The sequence below is a fragment of the Ursus arctos genome, unplaced genomic scaffold (genome assembly GCF_023065955.2).
Source record: "Ursus arctos isolate Adak ecotype North America unplaced genomic scaffold, UrsArc2.0 scaffold_42, whole genome shotgun sequence".
NCBI lineage: Eukaryota > Metazoa > Chordata > Mammalia > Carnivora > Ursidae > Ursus > Ursus arctos.
The window spans coordinates 555,860-578,047 of record NW_026623059.1 but is presented as its reverse complement, the minus strand read 5'-3'; positions in this window follow the sequence as shown (position 1 = coordinate 578,047).

The following is a 22,188-nucleotide window of genomic DNA, read 5'->3' as shown; positions in this document are numbered from 1 at the left end:
GAGAAAGAATGATTTTACGACATTTGTAGCAACATGGATGGGACTGGAGAAGATAATGCTAAGCAAAATAAGTCAAGCAGAGAAAGACATTTATTATATGGTTTCACTCATTTATGGAACATAACAAATAGAAAGATCGGTAGGAGAAGAAAGGGAAGACGAAAGGAGGTGTAAGCAGAAGGGGGAATGAACCATGAGAGACTATGGACTCTGGGAGACAAACTGAGGGCTTCCAGGGTGGGGGGGGAATGGGATAGGGTGGTGATGGGTATTAAGGAGGGCATATATGGCATGGTACAGTGGGTGTTATATGCAAGTAATGCATCATGGAATTTTACATCATAAACTAGGGATGTACTGTATGGTGACTAACATAATATAATAAAAAACTATTATTAAAAAACATTTCAGAAACTGGGTGAAGGGTATACGGGAATTCTTTATATTATTGTAGCAATGTTATGCAAATTTACATGATTTCAAAATAAAATGTTAAAGGGCAACAACACACACACACACACACACACACACACACACACGAATTCTAGGAGGAACATTGCCCCATCCATATTCTGAAATTATACTCAAAATTGTGTGTTCCAAATGGGGGTGGCTGGAGGGGAGTAAGAGAGGATGGGGTAACTGGATGATGGGCATTAAGGAGGGCACTTGATGGAATGAGCGCTGGGTGTTATATACAACTGATAAACCACTAAATTCTACCTCTGAAACTAATAATACACTATGTGTAAACTAAATTTAATTTAAATAAAACTTTTTAAAACATTAAGAAAGAAGGAAAAGAATCGATCCGGTCCAGGGTGTAATTCAAAGTCCTTGTTTTGAGAGAAGGGGGACAAGAAGGCGACAGAGTAGTGGTTCTCTTTTCGGCTGATCCCTCGAATATGGCTGGGTATCTATCCAACCATTCTGAGTGCACACGAATTCAACCTGAGATGTAAGAAGATTTTTCTCAATCTCTACAAGCAGAAAAACGACTACTTTTTGCAAGGTGGGAGGTGAGGAACATTGAATCTTCAAGGGAAATACCTGAAGATAAACAAAGGGAAGAGGGAGCCACCATAAGCCAGTCACCAGAAAGTGATATAACACCAGCACAAAGTATTAAGACCTTACAAATCTGCTCCAGTGAGAGACATCCCTTGCTGAAGAGGGCACAGGAAAAGAACAGGGCAGAATTCTAGATGGATCACTGTGGTCTCTGTTCCATGAGACTCAGAAAGAATGGGGGAGCCTGAACCTATACAGAGCTCAAACAGTGGAGAGGGGAGACTGGTTATGCTCAGAGAGCCCAGAAGGGACTCTCAGCTCTGGTCACCATAAACTGTGAGCCAGGCTGGTTGGGAGATCACTGTCTGCCTGACAACCCAGTAAAGGACTAGAAGGTGCTGGCCATTTAACATTCCAGAGCAGATCTAAAAGGGTTTGTGCCCACCACAGGAAAACATCTCTCAGGGCAGTGTGACCCATGAAAGGACACTGGGGAGCACCCAGCCATGACCTGGGAGCCATGGAAAAGGGTGCATGACAGAGCCCACAGTTCCTCTCAATTGCAAAGTCACAAAGGACAGAGATGCTTGTGGGTCTCTGGAATTACCCCAGGAGAGGTGGTGGAGGTGGGGGTGGAAAACTGCAGGATTGGCACACAAAGTGGCAAGGTCCACAACTGGGCAACAGTTCTCAGGGTGGTGTGATCCCTGAAAGGACACTGGGGTGGCACCAGCCATGATCTAGCAGCCGTGGAAGAGCATGCACTCTCAAGCCCACAGCCAGTAGCAATTGTAAGGTAACAAAGCACAAAGTTGAACGTGGTTCCCCAGAACGCCCCCAAGAGGGTTGCAGTGGGCATGAATTGCACAATCTGTGGAGTTTGGTACACACAGAAGTGGAGATGATTTGACTTCTAAGGGTTTGTTGAACAAAGGGGACCACGACCTTGAGGCTCTGGGCCAGAGATTCCCACAAGGCCACACTTGCTCAGAACCTTTAAAGAGAAGCAGTAAGCTCCCAGGGGAAAAAACCCCACACAGAAGGCCAGCTCACACTAAGCTGATACCCATGGCAAGGGATGGGGAAACTCCACCCAGGCAAAGAAACCTGAGAAGCCAGGCAGCAGGTTCTTTTACCAGAAAACAAACTGGAAGAACAGGTGAATGACAAGCTTATTTCCCACAGGACTGGAAATCTCCAGCACCAGGGGAAATTAATATATGGAGCTTCAGGTGCTCCCTCACGACTCACTTATGATTCAGGTAAAATTTTACATTTCTCATTTTCTTTTCTTTTTCTTTTTTTTTATCCTGTTCCCATTTCAAATAGATTCTCACTGTATATATATATATATATACACACACATATGTTCTGATTTATTTACAATTTTGGGTTATAGTGTCTTCTAACATACAATCCAAAATTCACTCAGGAAAGGCAGATTGAGGCAAGATGTCGGAGGTGTAAGTCCCCATTTAAACAAGTCCCTTGAATTTAGATGGATATCTATCAAAACGTTTGGAACACCCACGAAATCAACCTGAGATGTAAGAATATATATGTGGATCTTGACAAACAAAAAAGCAACTGTGTTTTTTAACGAGTATATTATAACAACTCATTTTTTTCATAAGTGCTCTTTAACGTGTATTTTTACACACCTATTTTTTTTTGGATATATGCTTTCATTTAGCCAGTTTTTCACTCTACTCAGTTTTACCTTTGCATATAGGTGAGTTTTACTTTCCTAGTGATTCTGGGATGTAGTGTCCTCTAACACACAGAATAAAATTCATCGAAGAAAAACTGAAATGTGTTTTTTCTTCTCAGTGAGAGATTATAGCCCCTCTTTACCTCCCTCTGTATTTTATTTTCTATTCTTCTATTATATAATTTTTATTTTTTTTCTATTCTTCAATTTTATTTTTGTGTTTCATTTTAGCTTTGTTTTTTCAGTGGTGGAGTCTGACCACTCCAGATTTTACTACAGTGCATCTTCCTTGGGTCGTGGTTGATATTTTAAACTCGGTCAGCCATTTCTTTCAGGTTGTTTAATTTATTGGCATATAGTTGTTGATAATAGATTATAATGAATGTTTCTATTTCCTTGGTGTTGGTCATGGTCTCTCTCCTTTCATTCATAATTTTACCAATTTGGGTCTTTCTCTAGTTTTTTGAATAAATCTGGCCAGTGGATTATCGATCTTATTTATTCTTACAACGAGCCAGCTTCTAGTTTTGTTTATCTGCTTTACTGTGCCCCTGGTTTCTAATTCATTGATCTCTGCTCTAATCTTGATCAATTTCCTTCTTGTGTGTGGGTTCAACCTGTTCTTCTGTTCCAACTCCAGGTTCTTACGCAAGTTGGTACAACCACATTGGAAAACAGTGTGAAGGTCCCTCGAAAAGTTAAAAATTGAGCTACCCTATGACCCAACAATTCCACTACAAGTATTTACCCCAATGATACAGATGTAGGGAAAAGAAGGGTCATATGCACCCCAATGTTCCTAGCAGCAATGTCCACAACAGCTAAACTGTGGAAGGAGCTGAGATTCCCTTCAACAGATGAACAGATAATGAAGATGTGGTTCCTTTATGCGTGGGATATTATTCAGCCATCAGAAAGTATGAATACTTACCATTTACATCGATGTATATAAAATGGAGGGTATTATGCGAAGAGAAAAAGGTCAATTGAAGAAAGACAATGACCATATAGTTTCACTCATATGTTGAATATAAGAAACAGGTGAGAGAGGATCATAAGAGATAGGAGAGAAAAGTGAATGGGAAGAAATCAGGGAAGGAGACAGTCCATAAGAGACTCTTAATTCTGGGACACCAACAGAGGTTTAGAGAAGGGAGGGGTGGGAGGATGGAGAAATCAGGTGGTGGGATTTAAAGAGGGCATGTGTTGTGATGAGCACTGGGTGTTATACACAACTACTGACTCGGTGAACACTGCATCAAAAACTAATGATGCTTCATTCCCCCTTCTGAATACCCCCCCTTTCTTTATTCCTTTCTTCTACCGATCTTCCTAATTCTTAAGTTCCATAGATGAGAGAAACCATATGATAATTGTCTTTCTCTGCTTGACTTATTTCACTTAGCATTACCTCCATCAGAAGGGGGAATGAAGCATGAGAGACCATGGACTCTGAGAAACAAACTGAGGGCTTCAGAGGTGAGGGGGGTGGGGGAATGGATAGGCTGGTGATGGGTAGTAAGGAGGGCACATATTGCATGGCGTACTGGGTGTTATACGCAACTAATGAATCATCAAACTTTGCATCAAAAACCAGGGATGTACTGTATGGTGACTAACATAATAAAAAATATTATTATAATAAAAAAAAACTAATGATGTACCATAAGTTGGCTAATTGAACCTATTAATAAAAAAGTCCTTGTTTCCTTGTTGATCTTCTGGTTAGATGATCCATCTATTGCTGTGAATGGGGTGCTAAGCACCCCTATTATTATGCTATTATCCAGTTTCTATATTTTGTTATTAATAGGTTTATATACTAGACTGGTGCATAAATATCTACAATTGTTAGAACTTCTGGTGGAATAGACATTTTATTATGATTGAGTGTCCTCCTTTATCTCTTATTACTGTCTGTGGATTAAAATCTGTTTGTCTGACATAAGGAGGGCTGCCATAGGTTTCTTTTGATGTCTACTGGCAGGATCAAAGATTCTGCTTCCCCTCACTTTCAATCTGAAGGCATCTTTGGTTCTGAAATTAGTCTCTTGTAAGCAGGTAAAGATGGACCTGGTCCCCTAACACCTGGAACATGACAGGGATGTCCACGCTCACCACTGTTCTTCAATATAGTACTGGAAGTCTAGCCGCGGCAATGATACAACAAAAGAAATAAAAGGCATCCAAATTGGAAAAGAACTCAAACTTTCATGCTTCACAAATTACATGATACTCTATATAGAAATCACAAGAATTTTTGGCAAAAAAAATTACTGAAACTGATATAATAATTCAGCAAAGTGGCAGGATATAAAATCATTGAACAGAAGTCACCTGCATTTCTATACACTAACAATGAGGCAGAAGAAGGGAAAATCAAGCAATTGATCCCCTGAGCAATTGCTCCAAAAAGTAAGATACATAGGAATAAACCTAAACAGAGAGTAGAGGATCTGTACTCTAGAAACGACAGAACTCGGAGAAAATAAAGTGAAGAAGACACAAAGAAATGGAAAACACATTTCATTTTTTCCATCTTCGACAAAGTAGAAAAAAAAATCAAATGGAAAAGAAAAACAGTCTCTTCGATAAATGGTGCTGGGAAAGCTCGACAGCAACATGCAGAAGAATGAAAAGGGACCATTCTCTTACACCATACAAAAACTAAACTCAAAAGGGATGAAAAACCTAAACGTGAGGCAAGAATTCATCAAAATCCTAGAGAATAACACAGGCAGCAGCTGTTTGACCTCAGCCACAGCAACTTCTTGCTAGACACGTCCCAGAAGCCAAGAGAAAGAAAAGCAAAAATGAACTATTGGGCCTTCATCAAGATAAAATGGTTTTGTACGTCAAAGGAAATGGTGAACAAAGCTAAAAGGCAACCTACAGAGTGAGAGAAGCTATTTGCAAATGTCTTATCAGACAAAGGTTTAGTATCCAAGACCTACAGGGAACTTATCAAACTCAACACCCCTCAAAACCCAAATAATGCAGTTAGGAAATGGGCGGAAGACACGAGTTCTTTCTCCAAAGAATACATAAAATGGCTAACAGACATATGAAAACCTGCTCAATATGACTTGGCATCAGGGAAATACAGATCAAAACCACAATGAGATACTACCTCACACCAGTCAGAATGCTTAAATTAACGCATCAGGAAACATTTCTGGGCACAGACGCAGAGAAAGGGTACACCTCTTGTACTGTTGGTAGAAATGGAAGCTGGTACAGCCACTTTGGAAAACAGTCTGAAAGTTCCTCAAAATGTTAAGAATAGAGCTGCCCTAAGACCCAGCAATTGCACTACTAGGTACTTACCCCAAAGACAGAGATGTAGTGAACCGAAGCGGCACATGCATGCCAATGTTCATAGCAGCAACGTCTACAATAGCCAAACTGTGGAAGGAGCTGAGATGCCCTTCAACAGAGGAACAGATAAAGAAGGTGTGTTTCGTATATACAATGGAATATTACTCAGCCATCAGAAAGGATGAATACCCACCATTTACATCGACATGGATGGAACTGAAGTGGATTATGCTGAGTGAAATAAGTCAAGAAGAGAAGGACAATTATCATATGGTTTCACTCATATGTAGAATATAAGGAATAGTGCAGAAGACAATAGGGGAAGGTTAGGGTAGAAACTAAAAGAAATAGAGGTTCCTGGGTGGCTCAGTCGTTAAGCATCTGCCTTCAGCTCAGGGTGTGACCACAGAGTCCTGGGATCAGGCCCCACATCTGGCTCCCTGCTCTGCTGGGTGCCTGCTTTTTTCTCTCCCTCTCCCCCTGCTTGAGTTCCCTGTCACACTGGCTGTCTCTCTCTGCAAATAAATAAATAAAATCTTTCTTAAAAAAAAAAAGAAACTGAAAGAAATATGATCAGGGACCCAGTACCCTATACTCATCATTGTGTTTACACCAGAGTTGGCATCAATATATAATTTTTGTAGGCAATCATATCTGGGAAGACTGTTGATATTGAGCGTATTTAATGACTGGATTTGGAAAGCTGTACCCACAAAATGTGGATCCTATTAAATATCTTTTTGAAAAATAGTTTAGATTAAAATAAATTGTGATCCATTCATATGTTCAACAATTATTCTTATGCTCAGGGAGGTAATGCCATCTATTGGTCTACTTCCAAACACAACTCATAGACCAAGTGCTCTCCCAACACAGACCAACATGTCTTGTGAGTTCAACAAAGAAATGTCCACAGGTAGCCCTGGAAGGTCCAGCAGAGCCTGTCTCTGTTCCTGTCCACTTATAAGGACAGGATCCATCCCACACATGCAAATTGCTCCTCAACATCCAGGGTAAAATGCACTCTCAGGCAGTAAGAGCTCACACCTCTCTCTTCAGATCGGGTGAGGTGTCTGGGAAAGGAGGAGCTGTGGTCTCGAGGAATTTGATTTTCTAGGGACTTCTGTATGTCTGGTGACAGATCACGATGTGATGGTCTGAGCTGTCACAAATGGGACCATGGGGATGGTTGTGAATATCCTGGCTGATAGGGCCTGAGTCTCTGTCTGCCAGTGTCCTTTCCCAGGTGCTTCTGCTGGAGTCAAATGCAGGACTAGTGAGGGGCTCGCAGACAATGCACCACACCAGCACCATCTCTGGATTCTCCATCTCAAGCAGACATTTCTGGTGGAATTGAATCCACTAACCCAGGTGGATTACTGCACTGAATTGGTTCATAAATCATACATATAACACATACGAGAGCCCATCCGACATTAACCAATATCCATCTCCACAGTCACGTCCAAGAACCAATTCTTGCACCTGACTGATCCCAGTGCCACAAAGGTCCTGGCCATATATTACAATGTAGAGACATAGTGAAGGGATGTCACTGTGAGCCCAGACCCAAACCTCCCTGCAGGGACACAAGAGGGCCTGAGCAGCAGGGACTCTCAGGTCACCAGGGGGCACTCAGGACACCAGGGGGCACTCAGGCCCACGAAATACAGGGTAGGTCTGGTTACAGATTGACTCTCTCTCTCTTTGCAGATGACATAATACTTTATATGAAAACCCCAAAAGACTACACCACCAACTTTTCAAACTCAATACATGAGAAACAAATAATCAAATAAAAAAAGGCAGAAGATATGAACAGACACTTTTCCAATGAAGACATACAAATGGCTAACAGACACATGAAAAAATGTTCAAAATCATTAGCCATCAGGGAAATTCAAATCAAAACCACATTGAGATACCACCTTACGCCAGTTAGAATGGCAAAAATGGACAAGGCAAGAAACAACAAATTTGAGAGGATGTGGAGAAAGGGGATCACTCCTACATTGTTGGTGGGAATGCAAGTTGGAACCGCCACTTCGGAGAACAGTGTGGAGGTCACTTAAAGTTAAAAATAGAGCTACCCTATGATCCAGCAATTGCACTATTGGCTAATTACCCCAAAGATACAGTCGTAGTGAAGAGAAGGGCCACATGCACCCCAATTTTCATAGCAGCAATGTCCACAATAGCTAAATTGTGGAAGGAGCTGAGATGCCTTTCAACAGATGACTGGATTAAGAAGATGTGGTCCATATATACAATGGAAAATTACTAAGCTGTCAGAAAGAACGATGACCCAACATTTACAGCAAAATGGATGGGACTGGGGGAGATTATGCTAAGTGAAATAAGTCAAGCAGAGAAAGACAATTATCATATGGTTTCACTCAATTATGGATCATGAGGAATAGCAGGGAGATCAGTAGGAGAATGAAGGTAAGAATGAAGGGGGAGTAAACAGAAGGGGGAATGAACCATGAGAGACTGTGGACTCTTGGAAACAAACTGAGGGCTTCAGAGGGGAGCAGGGTGGGTGATTGGGATAGGCTGGTGATGGGTATTAAGGAGGGCACATATTGCATGGTGCACTGGGTGTTATACACAAATAATGAATCATGGAACATTGCATCAAAAACTGGGGATGTACTGTATGGTGACTAACATAACGTGATAAAAACTATTATTAAAAACTATATATACATATATATATATATATATATATATATATATATATATATATATATATGTATATAAACTCTTACAACAATTCAGCAAGATGGCAGGGTACAAAATCAATGCACAGCAAACAGCTGCACTTCTATACACTAACAATGAGACTGAAAAATGAGAAATTAAAGACTCTATCCTATTTACAATTGCATCGACCATTACATATGTAAGAATGAACCTACCGTTTAAGGAAAGTTTCTATACTCTAGAAACTACAAAACATAGAGAAGAAATGTAGGAACTCATAAAGATGGAATAACATTCCATGCTCATAGATTAGAAGAAAACATTGTCAAATTGTCTATGCTGCCCAGAACAATTTACACTTTCAATGCCATCCCTATCAAAATAACAGTGACATTTTTCACAGAGCTGGAACATACAATCCTAAAACTTTTATAGAACCAGAAAAGACCTCAAATTCCAAAGGGAATGTTGAAAAATAAAACCAAAGGTGGAGGCATTATGTTGCCTGACTCAAGCTATATTACAAAGCTGTGATCACCAAGACAGCATGGTATTGGCACAAACACAGAGGCATAGATCAATGGAACAGAACAGAGTCCCCAGAAATGGACCCTCAGCTCTATTGTCAACTAAACTTTGACAAAGGAGGAAAGAACATCCAATGGGAAAAGAAAAAGTCTCTTTAAAAATGGTGCTCAGGGATTGAAAAGAAAAGATGGCAGAGGAGTAGCAGACCTTTTCTCAGCTGGTCCCCTCAATCGAGCTGGATATCTACCAGACCATCCTGAACACCCATGAACTCAGCCCAAGACATAGGAAGATATATCTGAATCTCTACAAATGAACATCTCCAGCGCTCAGTATTGAGTTATGAAGCGGGGAGCCGTGAATCCATGCACAGATATCAGAAGATAAATGGAAGGGGCAGGCAGCCACCTCATTCAGGCACAGGGAAGCAGTAGCCACCTGCACTGGGGAGTGGGCCGGAGTCGTGGACCAGTAGCCGCAGAGAAAGGAGACTGAGAGCGGGAGGTCTGGAGCACATGTAAGACCACACTGAAAAGGGAGTTCGGGAGTGTGCGTGGGAACCGGGGTGGCTGGCAGTGTTAGAAGCACAAAGGACAGAGATGTGCCAGCCCTGGAAGCGATTGCTGGGAGAGTGGCTGTGGGGCACACATACTGGGATGCTGTGGGGGTTTTAGCAGCATCAACAGAAACAGAGTTAAAGTGGCCAAGAGAGCTCAGTGGAGAGTGGACTGTGTTCACTCTGTTCTGAAACAGAGGCTAGGATTTAGCCACTGCGATCTGGCTCTCAGAAGAGTTACAGAAAACTGCCAGGGAAAGCCGCCAGAGAACAAAATCCCGGAAATACCAGCTCACATTGTGGCCATCTCCATTCCCCTCGCAGGGGACAGTACGACTCTATCCAAACAGGGTTGCCTGAGTATCAGCATGGCAGGACCCTCTCCCAGAAGGCAGGCTGAAAAATCAAGAAGCCCACATCCCTAAAGTCCCTATAAAAAAATATCCACATTGCCTGGGTCCTGGTCAATAATTTGGGTTCTTTGCATTCCCGGAACCTCTCCTCATCAGAATGACAATGAGGAGGAACCACCAGCAAAGAAAGGACACAGAGACTGTGGCCTCAGCCACAGAACTGATAGATATATATATAACCAAATTGAAAGAAACAGAGTTCAGAGTAACAATGGTCAAGATAATGTGTAGACGTGAAAAAAATATTAAAAGTATTAACGAGAATATAGAAACTCTAAGGGCGGAAATGAGAGCGAATCTGGCAAAAATTAAAAATACTATGAATCAAATACAGTCTAGACTAGATGGTCTGACTGCCAGGGTAAATGAGACAGAAGAACGAATTACTGAATTGGAAGATGGGATGCTTGAAAAGAAGGGAAGTAGTAAGGAGGGCACGTATTGCATGGTGCACTGGGTGTTATACGCAACTAATGAATCATAGAACTTTACATCAGAAACCAGGGATGTACTGTATGGTGACTAACATAATATAATAAAAAAACATTTTAAAAAAGTTAAAAATTGAGCTAACTTATGATCCAGTAATTGCACTACTGGGTATTTACCCCAAAGATACTGACGTAGTGAAGAGAAGGTCCATATGCACCCCAATGTTCATAGCAGCATTGTCCACAATAGCTAAATCGTGGAAGGAGCTGAGATGTTTCAACAGATGACTAGATTAAGAAGATGTGGTCCATATATACAATGGAATATTACTCAGCCATCCGAAATAACGATGACCCAATATTTGCATCAACATGGACGTGACTGGAGGAGATTATGCTAAGTGAAATAAGTCAAGCAGAGAAAGACAATTATCATATGGTTTCACTCATTTATGGAACATAAGAAATAGGAAGATCAGTAGGAGAAGGAAGGGAAGAATGAAGGGGGGTAAACAGAAGGGGGAATGAACCATGAGAGACTGTGGACTCTCAGAAACAACCTGAGGGCTTCAGAGGGGAGGGGGATGGGGGAATGGGATAGACCAGTGATGGGTAGTAAGGAGGGCACGTATTGCATGGTGCACTGGGTGTTATACGCAAATAATGAATCATGGAACATTGCATCAAAAACTGGGGATGTACTGTATGGTGGCTAATATAACAAAATAAAAATTATAAACCTCAAAAAAATAAAAAATAAACCCCAGAACAACAGAATACTCATGCTTTTCAAATGCACATGGAACGTTATCCAGATCAGACCATATACTGGGTCACAAAACAGGTCTCAACCGATACCAAAAGACTGAGATTATTCTCTGCATATTCTCAGACCACGATGCTTTGATATTGGAACTCAATCACAAGGAAACATTTGGAAGAAACTCAAACACATGGAAACTAGAACCATCCTGATCAGGAATGATTGTATAAACCTGGGAATTAAGGATGAGCTTAAGTAATTTACGGAAACCAATGAGGATGAAAACACATCGGTCCAAAACCTATGGGACACTGCAAAGGCAGTCCTAAGGAGAAAATACACAGCCATCCAACCCACACTCAAAAGAATAGAAAAATCTAAAATGCAGTCCTTATATTTTCACCTCAGGATGCTGGAGCTGGAACAGAAGAACAGCCTAACCCACATATGAGAAGGCACTTCATCAAGATTAGAGCAGAGATCAATGAATTAAAAACCAGGAGCACAGTAGAGCAGATCAACAAACTAGAAGCTGGTTCTTTGAAGGAATAAATAAGATTGATAAGCCACTGGCCAGACTTTATTCAAAAGAATAGAGAAAGGACCCAAATTAATAAAATTATGAATGAAAAGGGAGAGGTCACAACCCACACCAAAGGAATAGAAAGAATCATTAGAAACTATTATCAACAACTATATGCCAATAAATTAAATATCATGGAAGAAATGGATGCCTTCCTGGAAACCTATAAACTACCAAGACTGAAACAGGAAGAAACTGATTATTTAAACAGACCGATTAATTATGAAGAGATTGAAGCAGTGATCAAAAACCTCCCCAAAACAAGAGTCAAGGGCCTGATGGATTCCCCAGGGAATTCTACCAAATATTAAATGAAGAAATAATACCTATTCTCCTGAAGCTCTTTCAAAAAATAGAAACAGAAGAAAAACTACCGACCTCATTCTATGAGGCCAATATTACCTTGATCCCCAAACCAGGCAAAGAACCCATCAAAAAGAAGAATTACAGACCAATATCCCTGATGAATATGGACGCCAAAATTCTAAATATCCTAACTAATAGGATCCAACACTACATTAAAAGGATTATCCATCATGACCAAGTGGGATTCATCCCTGGGATGAAAGGGTGGTTCAACATTTGCAAATCGATCAATGTGATAGATCACATAAAAAGGAAAGAGTGAAGAACGATATGATCCTTTCAATTGATGCAGAAAAAGCATTTAACAAAATACAGGATCCATTCCTGATTATAACCCTTCGGAGTGTAGGGATAGAAGGTACATTCCTCAATTTCATAAAAACCATCTATGAAAAGCCTGCAGTGAATAGCATTCTCAATGGAGAAAAACTGAAAGCCTTTCCCTTAAGATCAGGAACACGACAAGGATGCCTATTCTCACCATTATTGTTCAACATAGTACTAGAAGTCCTAGCAACAGCTATCAGAAAGAGAAAAAGGGATAAAATGTATCCAAATCGGCAAAGAAGAAGTCAAACTATCTCTCTTCACAGATGACATGATACTCTCTATGGAAAACCCAAAAGACTCCCACCATAACTACTAGAAGTTATAGAGCAATTCAGTAATGCAGCAGGATACAAAATCAATGCTCAGAAATCAGTTGCATTTCTATACACAAACAATGTGAACATAGGAGAAGAAATTAGGGAATTGATTCCATTTAAAATAGCACGAAAAATCATATGATATCTCAGAATTAACCAGAGATGTAAAGGAACTATATTCTACAAACTATGAATCACTCTTGAAAGACATTGAGGAAGACACAAAAAGATGGAAAAATATTCCATGCTCATGGATCAGAATTAACATAGTTAAAATGTCCATGCTACCCAGAGCAATCTACACTTTCAGTGCTATCCCGATCAAAATACCAAGGACATTTTTCAAAGAAATGGAATAAATAGTCCTTAAATTTGTATGGAACCAGAAAAGGCCCCAAAATGCCAAGGAATTGTTGAAAAGGAAAAACAAAGCTGGGGGAATCACAATGCCAGATTTCGAGCTATATTACAAAGCTGTGATCACAAAGACAGCAATGGTACTGGCACAAAACAGACACATAGACCAATGGAATAGAATAGATAACCTAGAAATGGACCCTCAGCTCTTTGGGCAATGAATCTTTGATAAAGCAGGAAAAAAACATCTGGTGGAAAAAAGACAGTCTCTTCAATAAATGGTGCTGGGAAAATTGGACAGCTCCATGCAAAAGAATGAAATTTAACCACTCTCTCACACCATACACAAAGATAAACTCCAAATGGATAAAGACCTCAATGTGAGACATGAATCCATCAAAATCCTAGAGGAGAACATAGGCAGCAACCTCTACGACATCAGCCAAAGCAACCTCTTTCATGACACATCTCCAAAGGCAAGAGAAACAAAAGAGAAAATGAACTTGTGGGACTTCATCAAGATAAAAAGCTTCTGCACACCCAAGGAAACAGTAAAAAAACTAAGAGGCAACCCACAGAATGGGAGAATATATTTGCAAATGATGCTACAGATAAAAGACTGGTATCCAAGATCTACAAAGAACTTCTCAAACTCAATACGCAAGAAACAAATAAACAACTCATAAAATGGGCAGAAGATATGAACAGACACTTTTCCAATGATGACATACAAATGGCTAACAGACACATGAAAAAATGTTCAAAATCATTGGCCATCAGGGAAATTCAAATCAAAACCACACTAAGATACCACCTTACGCCAATTAGAATGGCAAAAATTGACAAGGCAAGAAATAACAATTGCTGGAGAGGATGTGGAGAAAGGGGATCCCTCCTACATTGTTGGTGGGAATGCAAGTTGGTACCGCCACTCTGGAAAAAGGTGTGGAGGTCCCTTAAAGAGTTAAAAATTGAACTACCCTATGATCCAGAAATTGCACTACTGGGTATTTACCCCAAAGATACAGATGTAGTGAAGAGAAGGGCCATATGCACCCCAATGTTCATAGCAGCATTGTCTGCAATAGCTAAATCATGGAAGGAACCAAGATGCCCTTCAACAGATGACTGGATTAAGAAGCTGTGGTCCATATATACAATGGAATATTACTCAGCTATCAGAAAGAACGAGTTCTCAACATTTGCTGCAACATGGACAGCACTGGAGGAGATAATGCTAAGTGAAATAAGTCAAGCAGAGAAAGACAATTATCATATGATTTCTCTCATCTATGGAACATAAGAACTAGGAAGATCAGTAGGGGAAGAAAGGGATAAAGAAAGGGGGGCTAATCAGAAGGGGGAATGAAGCATGAGAGACTATGGACTCTGAGAAACAAACTGAGGGCTTCAGAGGGGAGGGTTTGGGGGAATGGGATAGGCTGGTGATGGGTAGTAAGGAGGGCACGTATTGCACGGTGCAGTGGGTGTTATACGCAACTAATGAATTATCGAACTTTACATCAGAAACCAGGGTTGTACTGTATGGTGACTAAAATAATATAATAAAAAAACATTAAAAAAAAAACCAGGGATGTACTGTATGTGGACTAACATAATATAATAAAAAAATTATTATTAAAAAATGTGGTTCATATATACAATGGAATATTATTCAGCCATCCAATAGAACGATTATACAATATATGCACCAACATGGACGGGACTGGAGGAGATTATGCTAAGTGAAATAAGTCAAACAGAGAAATACAATTATCATATGGTTTCAGTCATTTGTGGAACATAAGAATAGCAGGGAGATCAGTAGGAGAAGGAAGGGAAGAATGAAGGGGGGTAAACAGAAGGGGGAATGAACCATGAGAGCCTGTGGACTCTGGGAAACAAACTGAGGGCTTCAGAGGGAAGGGGGGTGTGGGATTGTTATAGGCCGGTGATGGATATTAAGGAGGGCACATATTGCATGGTGCACTGGGTGCTATATGCAAATAATCAACATGGATCACTACATCAGAAACTAAGGATATACTGTATGGTAACTAACATAATAAAAAAATTATTATAAAAAAATAATAATAAAACGGAGGTGCCGTATACATAAGAGAAAAAATGGTGCTCAGAAAACTTAACAGCCAAATGAAGAAAAATGAACCTAGACCATTCTCTTACATCACACACAAAGATAAACTCCAAGTGGATGAAAATGTAAATGTGAGATAGGTATCCATCAAAATTCTACAGGAGAATTTAGGCAGTAAGCCATTGACATTGGGCACAGCAACTTGTCTCAAGACATGTCTCTAATGGCAAGGGACACAAAAGCAAAAAAGACCGTTTGGGACTTTATGAACATAAAAAGCTTCTGCACAGAAAAGGAAACAGGCAACAAAACGAAGAGGCAACCCATGGAATAGGAGAAGATATTTTCAAATAACATTTTGGATGAAGGGCTGGTACCAAGAATCTGGCCAAAATTAAGAATTCTATGAATCAAAGGCAGTCTAAACTGGATGCTATGACCGGGTAAACGAGGCAGAAGAATCAATTAGAGAGTTAGAGGATGAGATGATAGAAAAGAAGGAAAGAGAGGAAACATGGGAAAAGACACTCCTTTTCAAGAAAAAAGCTACGGGAGATTACTGACTCAATGAATCATTCCAATGTCAGAATGATTGGCATCCCCAAGGGGGTGGAGAAAGAGAGAGGTCTAGAAGAGATATTTGAACAAATTGTAGCTGAGAACTTCCCTAATATGGTGAAGGAAAAAAGCATTCGTGTCCAACAGGCAGAGAGGACCCATCCCAAGATCAATGAGAACAGACCAACACCCCGACATACAATAGTACAATTCACAAATCTTAGATCCAAGGAAACAATCGAGAAAGCAGTGAGGGGGAAGAGATTCCTCACATACAGAGGGAGGAACATCAGAATAACATCAGACCTGTCTGCAGAGACCTGGCAAGCCAGAGAGGGCTGGCAAGACATATTCAGAACACTAAGTGAGAAGAACATGCAGCCAAGGATACTTTACCCAGCAAGGCCGTCATCCAGAATGGATGGAGAGACAAGGAGCTTCCAAGACTGGCAGAAACTGAAAGAATATGTGACCACCAAGCCGGCCCTACAAGAAATGTTAAGGGGGATCTGTAAAAGTAAAAAGACCCCAAGAGTGATATAGAACAGAAATTTACAGAGACAATCTATAGAAACAAGGACTTCACAGGCAACATCACATTAAAATCATATCTCTCAATAATCATTCCCAATGTGAATGGCCTAAATGCTCCCATAAAACACCACAGGCTTGCAGATTGGATAGAAAGACAGGACCCATCCATAGCCTGTCTACAAGAGACTCACTTTGAACCTAAAGATACATCCAGACTGAAAGTGGAGGGATGGAGAACCATTTTTCATGACAATGGACCTCAAAAGAAAGCTGGGATAGTAATTCTCATATCAGACAGATTAGAATTTAAGCTAAAGACTGTAGTTAGAGATACAGAAAGACACTATATCATATTTAAAAAGTGTATCCAACAAGAGGATCTAACAATTATAAATACCTATGCCCCCCACATGGGACCAGCCAACTACATAAGGAAACTGTTAATCAGAAGAAAGAGACATATAGATAATAATACGTTAATAGTAGGGGACTTCAGTACTCCACTCTCAGCAATGGACAGATCATCTAAGCACAAAATCAACAAAGAAACAAGAGCTTTGAATGACACACTGGACCAGATGGATCTCATAGATATATACAGAACACTACACCCCAGAACAACAGAATACTCATGCTTTTCAAATGCACATGGAACTTTCTCCAGAATAGACCATATACTGGGTCACATAACAGGTCTAAACGATACCAAAATACTGAGATTATTCCATGCATAATTCCAACCATAATGCTTTGAAAGGAAATCAATCACAAGGAAAAACTTGGAAGAAACTCAAACACTTGAAATTTACGAACCATCCTGTTTAAGAATGTTTGGGGCACTGGGTGTTATACGCAAGTAATGAATCATGGAACTTTACATAAAAAACTAGGGGCGTACTGTATGGTGACTAACATAATAAAAAAATATTATTAAAAAAAAGAATGTTTGGGTCAACCAGGAAATTCCAGAAGAACCTGAGTAATTTATGGAAACCGAAGAGAACAAATTCACATCAGACCAAAACCTATGGGACACTGCAAGGCGGGCCTGAGGGGAAAATACAGAGCCATCCAAGCCTCACTTGAGAGAAGGCAAGGATGATGCCCTGCCCTGGAAGGCGGCTGCAGGTCCCCATCAGGAGAGCCAGGATTCCCTTTCCAGCCTTCTCAGAATGGACGTCTCAGAAAAAAAACTAGGGTTAGGGCTAGGGCCTATGACCAAGGGAGATCTGATCTGCCAGCTCTGTAGACACAATCCTGGATGCCTAAATTGAGAGCATGGTTTGGGAGGAATGTCGGGCTCAGGATTTCTGGCAAGTGGTTTGGTGAAAGTGGAGGGTTGATAGGATAGGCTTAGGTGGGCATTTAGATATCTTGTGCTCTTAAATCATTCTGCAGGACCCAAATGACAAACTTTCCTTCTTTGTGTCATGCTGATTACTCAGGTACGGCTCAGGTTTCCCCATTCCCTGGGCCTTTGGAGATAGGCCACTGGAAAGACCTCTGAGAACACAACTAGTGTTAGGGTTAGGGCCTAAGAGCGTGGGAGGTCCAATCTACTGGCTTTGTGCTTATCATCCCTGGGGCCTAATTTGAGATGGCGAGTTGTGGTGAATGTCAGGCCCAGGGTGTTGTTCCTAGGGTCCCCTTAATGCAGGAGTTTGCTGAGATTGACTCAGTGGGACATGGAGATTTCTCCTGCCTGAATAGCTTCTGGAGTCCCAAAGGCATGCTTTCTTTCTGAGTGGCATGCTGAGGCCTCATTTATGCCCCACGTTTCCCCAATTCCTATGTCTTTGGAGCCAGGCTTCTGGGAGTAGAAATCTCAGAACACAACCTACAATCAGGGTAGGGCCTAGAGGATGGAAAGTGTGAATGACCGGTGCTGTGGCCTTCCCGGGGGCTGGCTTGGGGTATTTCGGTCTGAGGGTTTGGGGTCACGGGTCTGCTGAAAGTGTGAGTCTGCTGGAATTGGCTCAGGTGGGCATTCAGATTTCTCCTGCTCTGACTCCTTTCTGGAGTCCCACATGGAAAGATTCCTTCTGTGTGGCAGGATGAGTCCTCTGGTATTGTTTAAGCTTCCAGAAATCTTTGGGGCCTTAAAGCCACGTATCTCTGAAAGGACCTCTCAGAACTGAAAGAAGGTTTGGGGTAAGGCCTAGGAGCATGGGAGTTCTGATCTGCTGGCTGTGTGGTGAATTTCCTGGGGGGGGGGTGTTGATGGCAAGGGTTGGGGTGAGTGTGAAGGCCTGGATTTGTGTCCTGGGGGCCAGTGAACGTGGGGAATTGTGGGGATTGACTCAGGTAGACATTCAGATTTCTCCTCCTCTGCATCTGTTCTGGAGTCCCATATGGCATGGTATCCTTCTCTGTGTCAGCCTGAGTCCTATGGTATTGCTAATTGATGCCCAGTCTCTGGGTTTTAGGGCCAGGCCTCTGGGAATAGACATCTCAGAACCCATTTTAGGGGAAAGGTTAGGGCCTAGGACTGTGCCTTTTGGACTCCGGAAGCTGTTCAGAGAAGGAGATATCAACATGTCCAACTGAGTCAATCCCAGCAAACTCAAGCATTCAGGGGATCCTTGGAACAATACCCTAAGCCTGACAATCACTACAATGCACCAACTCAAATAGGCCCTGGGGTCATAAGGACAAAGCTAGTAGATCAGACCTCCCATGCTCCTAGGCCCTAACCCTAATGCGAGTTGGGTTCTCAGGGGTTGTTCCCAATAGCCAATCTCCAAAGCCCCAAAGTTTGAGGAAACCTGAGCCATACCTGGGGAATCAGCCTGCCACATAGAAGGAAACCATGCAATTTGGGACCTGCAGAAAGAATTTAGAGCAAGAGAAATCTGAATGCCCACCTGAGCCAATCCCAGTGGACCCCCCACTTTCAGAGGACCCCGACCCTAAACCACACTCTCCACTCAGCCTGCAGAAGGGTCACAGCACCAGTCAATCACACTTTCCACCCTCTAGGCTCTACACTAATCATAGGTATGTTCTGAGAGGTCCACTCCCAGAGGACTGGCTCCAAAGATAGACATATCTGGGGCCTCCGCATGTCATACAGGAAGAAACATGCCTTTGGGACCCCAGAAGCTATTCAGAGCGGGAGAAATCTTCATGTCCCACTGAATCAAACCCAGCCAACTCTGCACTCAGGGGACACGTGGACTAAAAGCCTGAGCCTGACATACACGACAACCCACCAACTCAAATTAGGCCCCGGGGATGATTAGCACAAAGCCAGTAGTTTGGGCCTCCCGTGCTCATAGGCACTAAACCAAATATCAGTTGTGTTATCAGAGGTCATTCCCAGTGTCCTAATCCAAAACCCCAGGGACTTGGGAAGCCTGAGCCATACCTGGGGAATCAGCATGCCACACAGAAGGAAACCATGCCACTTGGGACCTGCAGAAATAATTCAGAGAAAGAGAAATCTGAATGCCCACTAGAGACAATCCCATCGACCCCCCACTTTCACTCCACCACTTGCCGAAAACCCTGAGCCTGACTCACCTCAAACGATGCCCTCATTCAGGCATCCAGGATTGTGTCTACACAGCCAGCAGATCAGATCTCCCATTGTCCTCAGTCCAACCCTTACCCCAAGGTTTGGTTCTGAGAAGTCCATTCCCAGAGGCCTGGACCTGAAACCCAGAGACTGGGCATCAGTTAGCAATACCAAAGGACTCAGGCTGACACGGAGAAGGAAACCATGCCATGTGGGACTCCAGAAAGGATACTAAGGAGGAGAAATCTGAATGCCTACCTGAGTCAATCCCCACAATCTCCCACATTCGCTGGCCCCCAGGCCACAAACCCAGTGCTTGACACTCACCCCAACCCATGCCATCAACATCCCCACACAGGAAATTCACCACACAACCAGTGGATCAGAACTCCCATGCTCCTAGGCTCTACCCCTAACCCTAGTTTTGATCTTGAGAGGTCCATTCTGAGAAGCCTGGAAAGGGAATCATGGCTCTCCTGATAGGGACCTGCAGTCCCCCACCAGGGCAGAGCATCATCCTTGCCTCGCAGGGGATCCATGGAAGTGTTCCATCAGGTGACTGATAGGGCTGCCTCTTGAGAAGGCTACCAGCACCAGGTTGTGCAGGACAGAGTAGGAAGGCTAGATGGAGGGAAGGCAATACCTCAGAGGCCATGGGGCAAGAGCAGAGACTCATGACCATGAAGATGATGAAAAGGAGGAGGCGGCAGCATGGGAGCCAACACAAAAGTGCCATGGGAACAGCGCCCACAGCTACAGTGACTGGGTGCCTTTTGTGCCAGCTGTGGCTGACTTCAGTGGGCTCCAGACTACTCCTGACCACAACCCTAGGAAGTGTGTACCACCTCCACCCTCCTCTCCCCATGCAGCTGCTAGGAATCATGGTCACAGACCCCAGTCAGTTTTCATGGAAACCAAGCTGTGGGTCCCCTGCACACTGCCCCTCTGGTGTTGGTCCAGTGCGACCCTCAAGCATGGCCAGAAACTGATGTCTACCTGTCTCCACACAATTCAATAGACAGGAGGGTGTCCCTGAATTCCACAGCACCGGATGAGACAGATCCCCATCACCAACACCCAGTGGGTCACTCAGGACCTCGCCTATTGTCATGAAGCTCACCATGCCCTGTTTCTGTCGCTTCCAACAGAAAGCCTCATTCTTATGGCCCACAACACCATACATCCTGGTTCCTGACCTAGGGTCATGCCATGAACCCACATGGATCTTTCTTTTAAGGAAAGCTACCCCAGCACCTCCTAGAAAATATTTCTAATGAAGTACATGTCCATCAGGAATACTGTGTGAACAGTGGTACGCACCCTACATTGTAGTAGTCAGTAATTCTAACAAGGGTTGACCCCCCCATTTCTCAAAACCTTCCTCTGTCCCCACGAACTCATGGTCTGCCCTCAGAAAACTCCCCCGGAAACAAACCTTTAATCTGAATGCTCCCTTCCCCTTCCAGTTCAAATCTTCTCCAACCACAATGATATGAAACTAGAAATCACTCTCAAGAGGAAAATGGGACAATCAAAAATATGTGCACATTTAACAACATGCTACTGAACAACCAACAGTCAAAGAAGAAATCAAAAGAAATTTTAGAAGTACCATGACACAAATTAAAAAGAGAACCTACAAAAACTTATGGGATGCAGCAAAAGTGGCTCTATGGGGGACGTTCATAGAAATTCAGGTCTTCATCAATCCACAAGAAGGCTCTCCAATAAACAACCTAATTTTACATGGCAAAGAAGTAGAAAAAAAGGGAGTTAAGATGGCGGAGGAGTAGGAGACACCGTTTTCAGCTGGTCCTCCAAGTCGAGCTGGATAGGTACCAGACCAGCCTAAACAACCACGGAACCAGCCTGAGATGCAGGAAGACACATCTGGATCTCTACAAATGAACATCTCCAGCACTGAGTATTGAGGTACGAAGCGGGGAGCCATGAAACTGTGCACAGATATCGGAAGATAAACGGAAGGGGGAGGGAGCCGCCGCGTTCAGGCACCGGGAAGCGGTAGCCACTTGCACGGGAGAGCGGGCGGGGCTCATGGACGGCACCCGCAAAACAGCAGACTGAGACCGT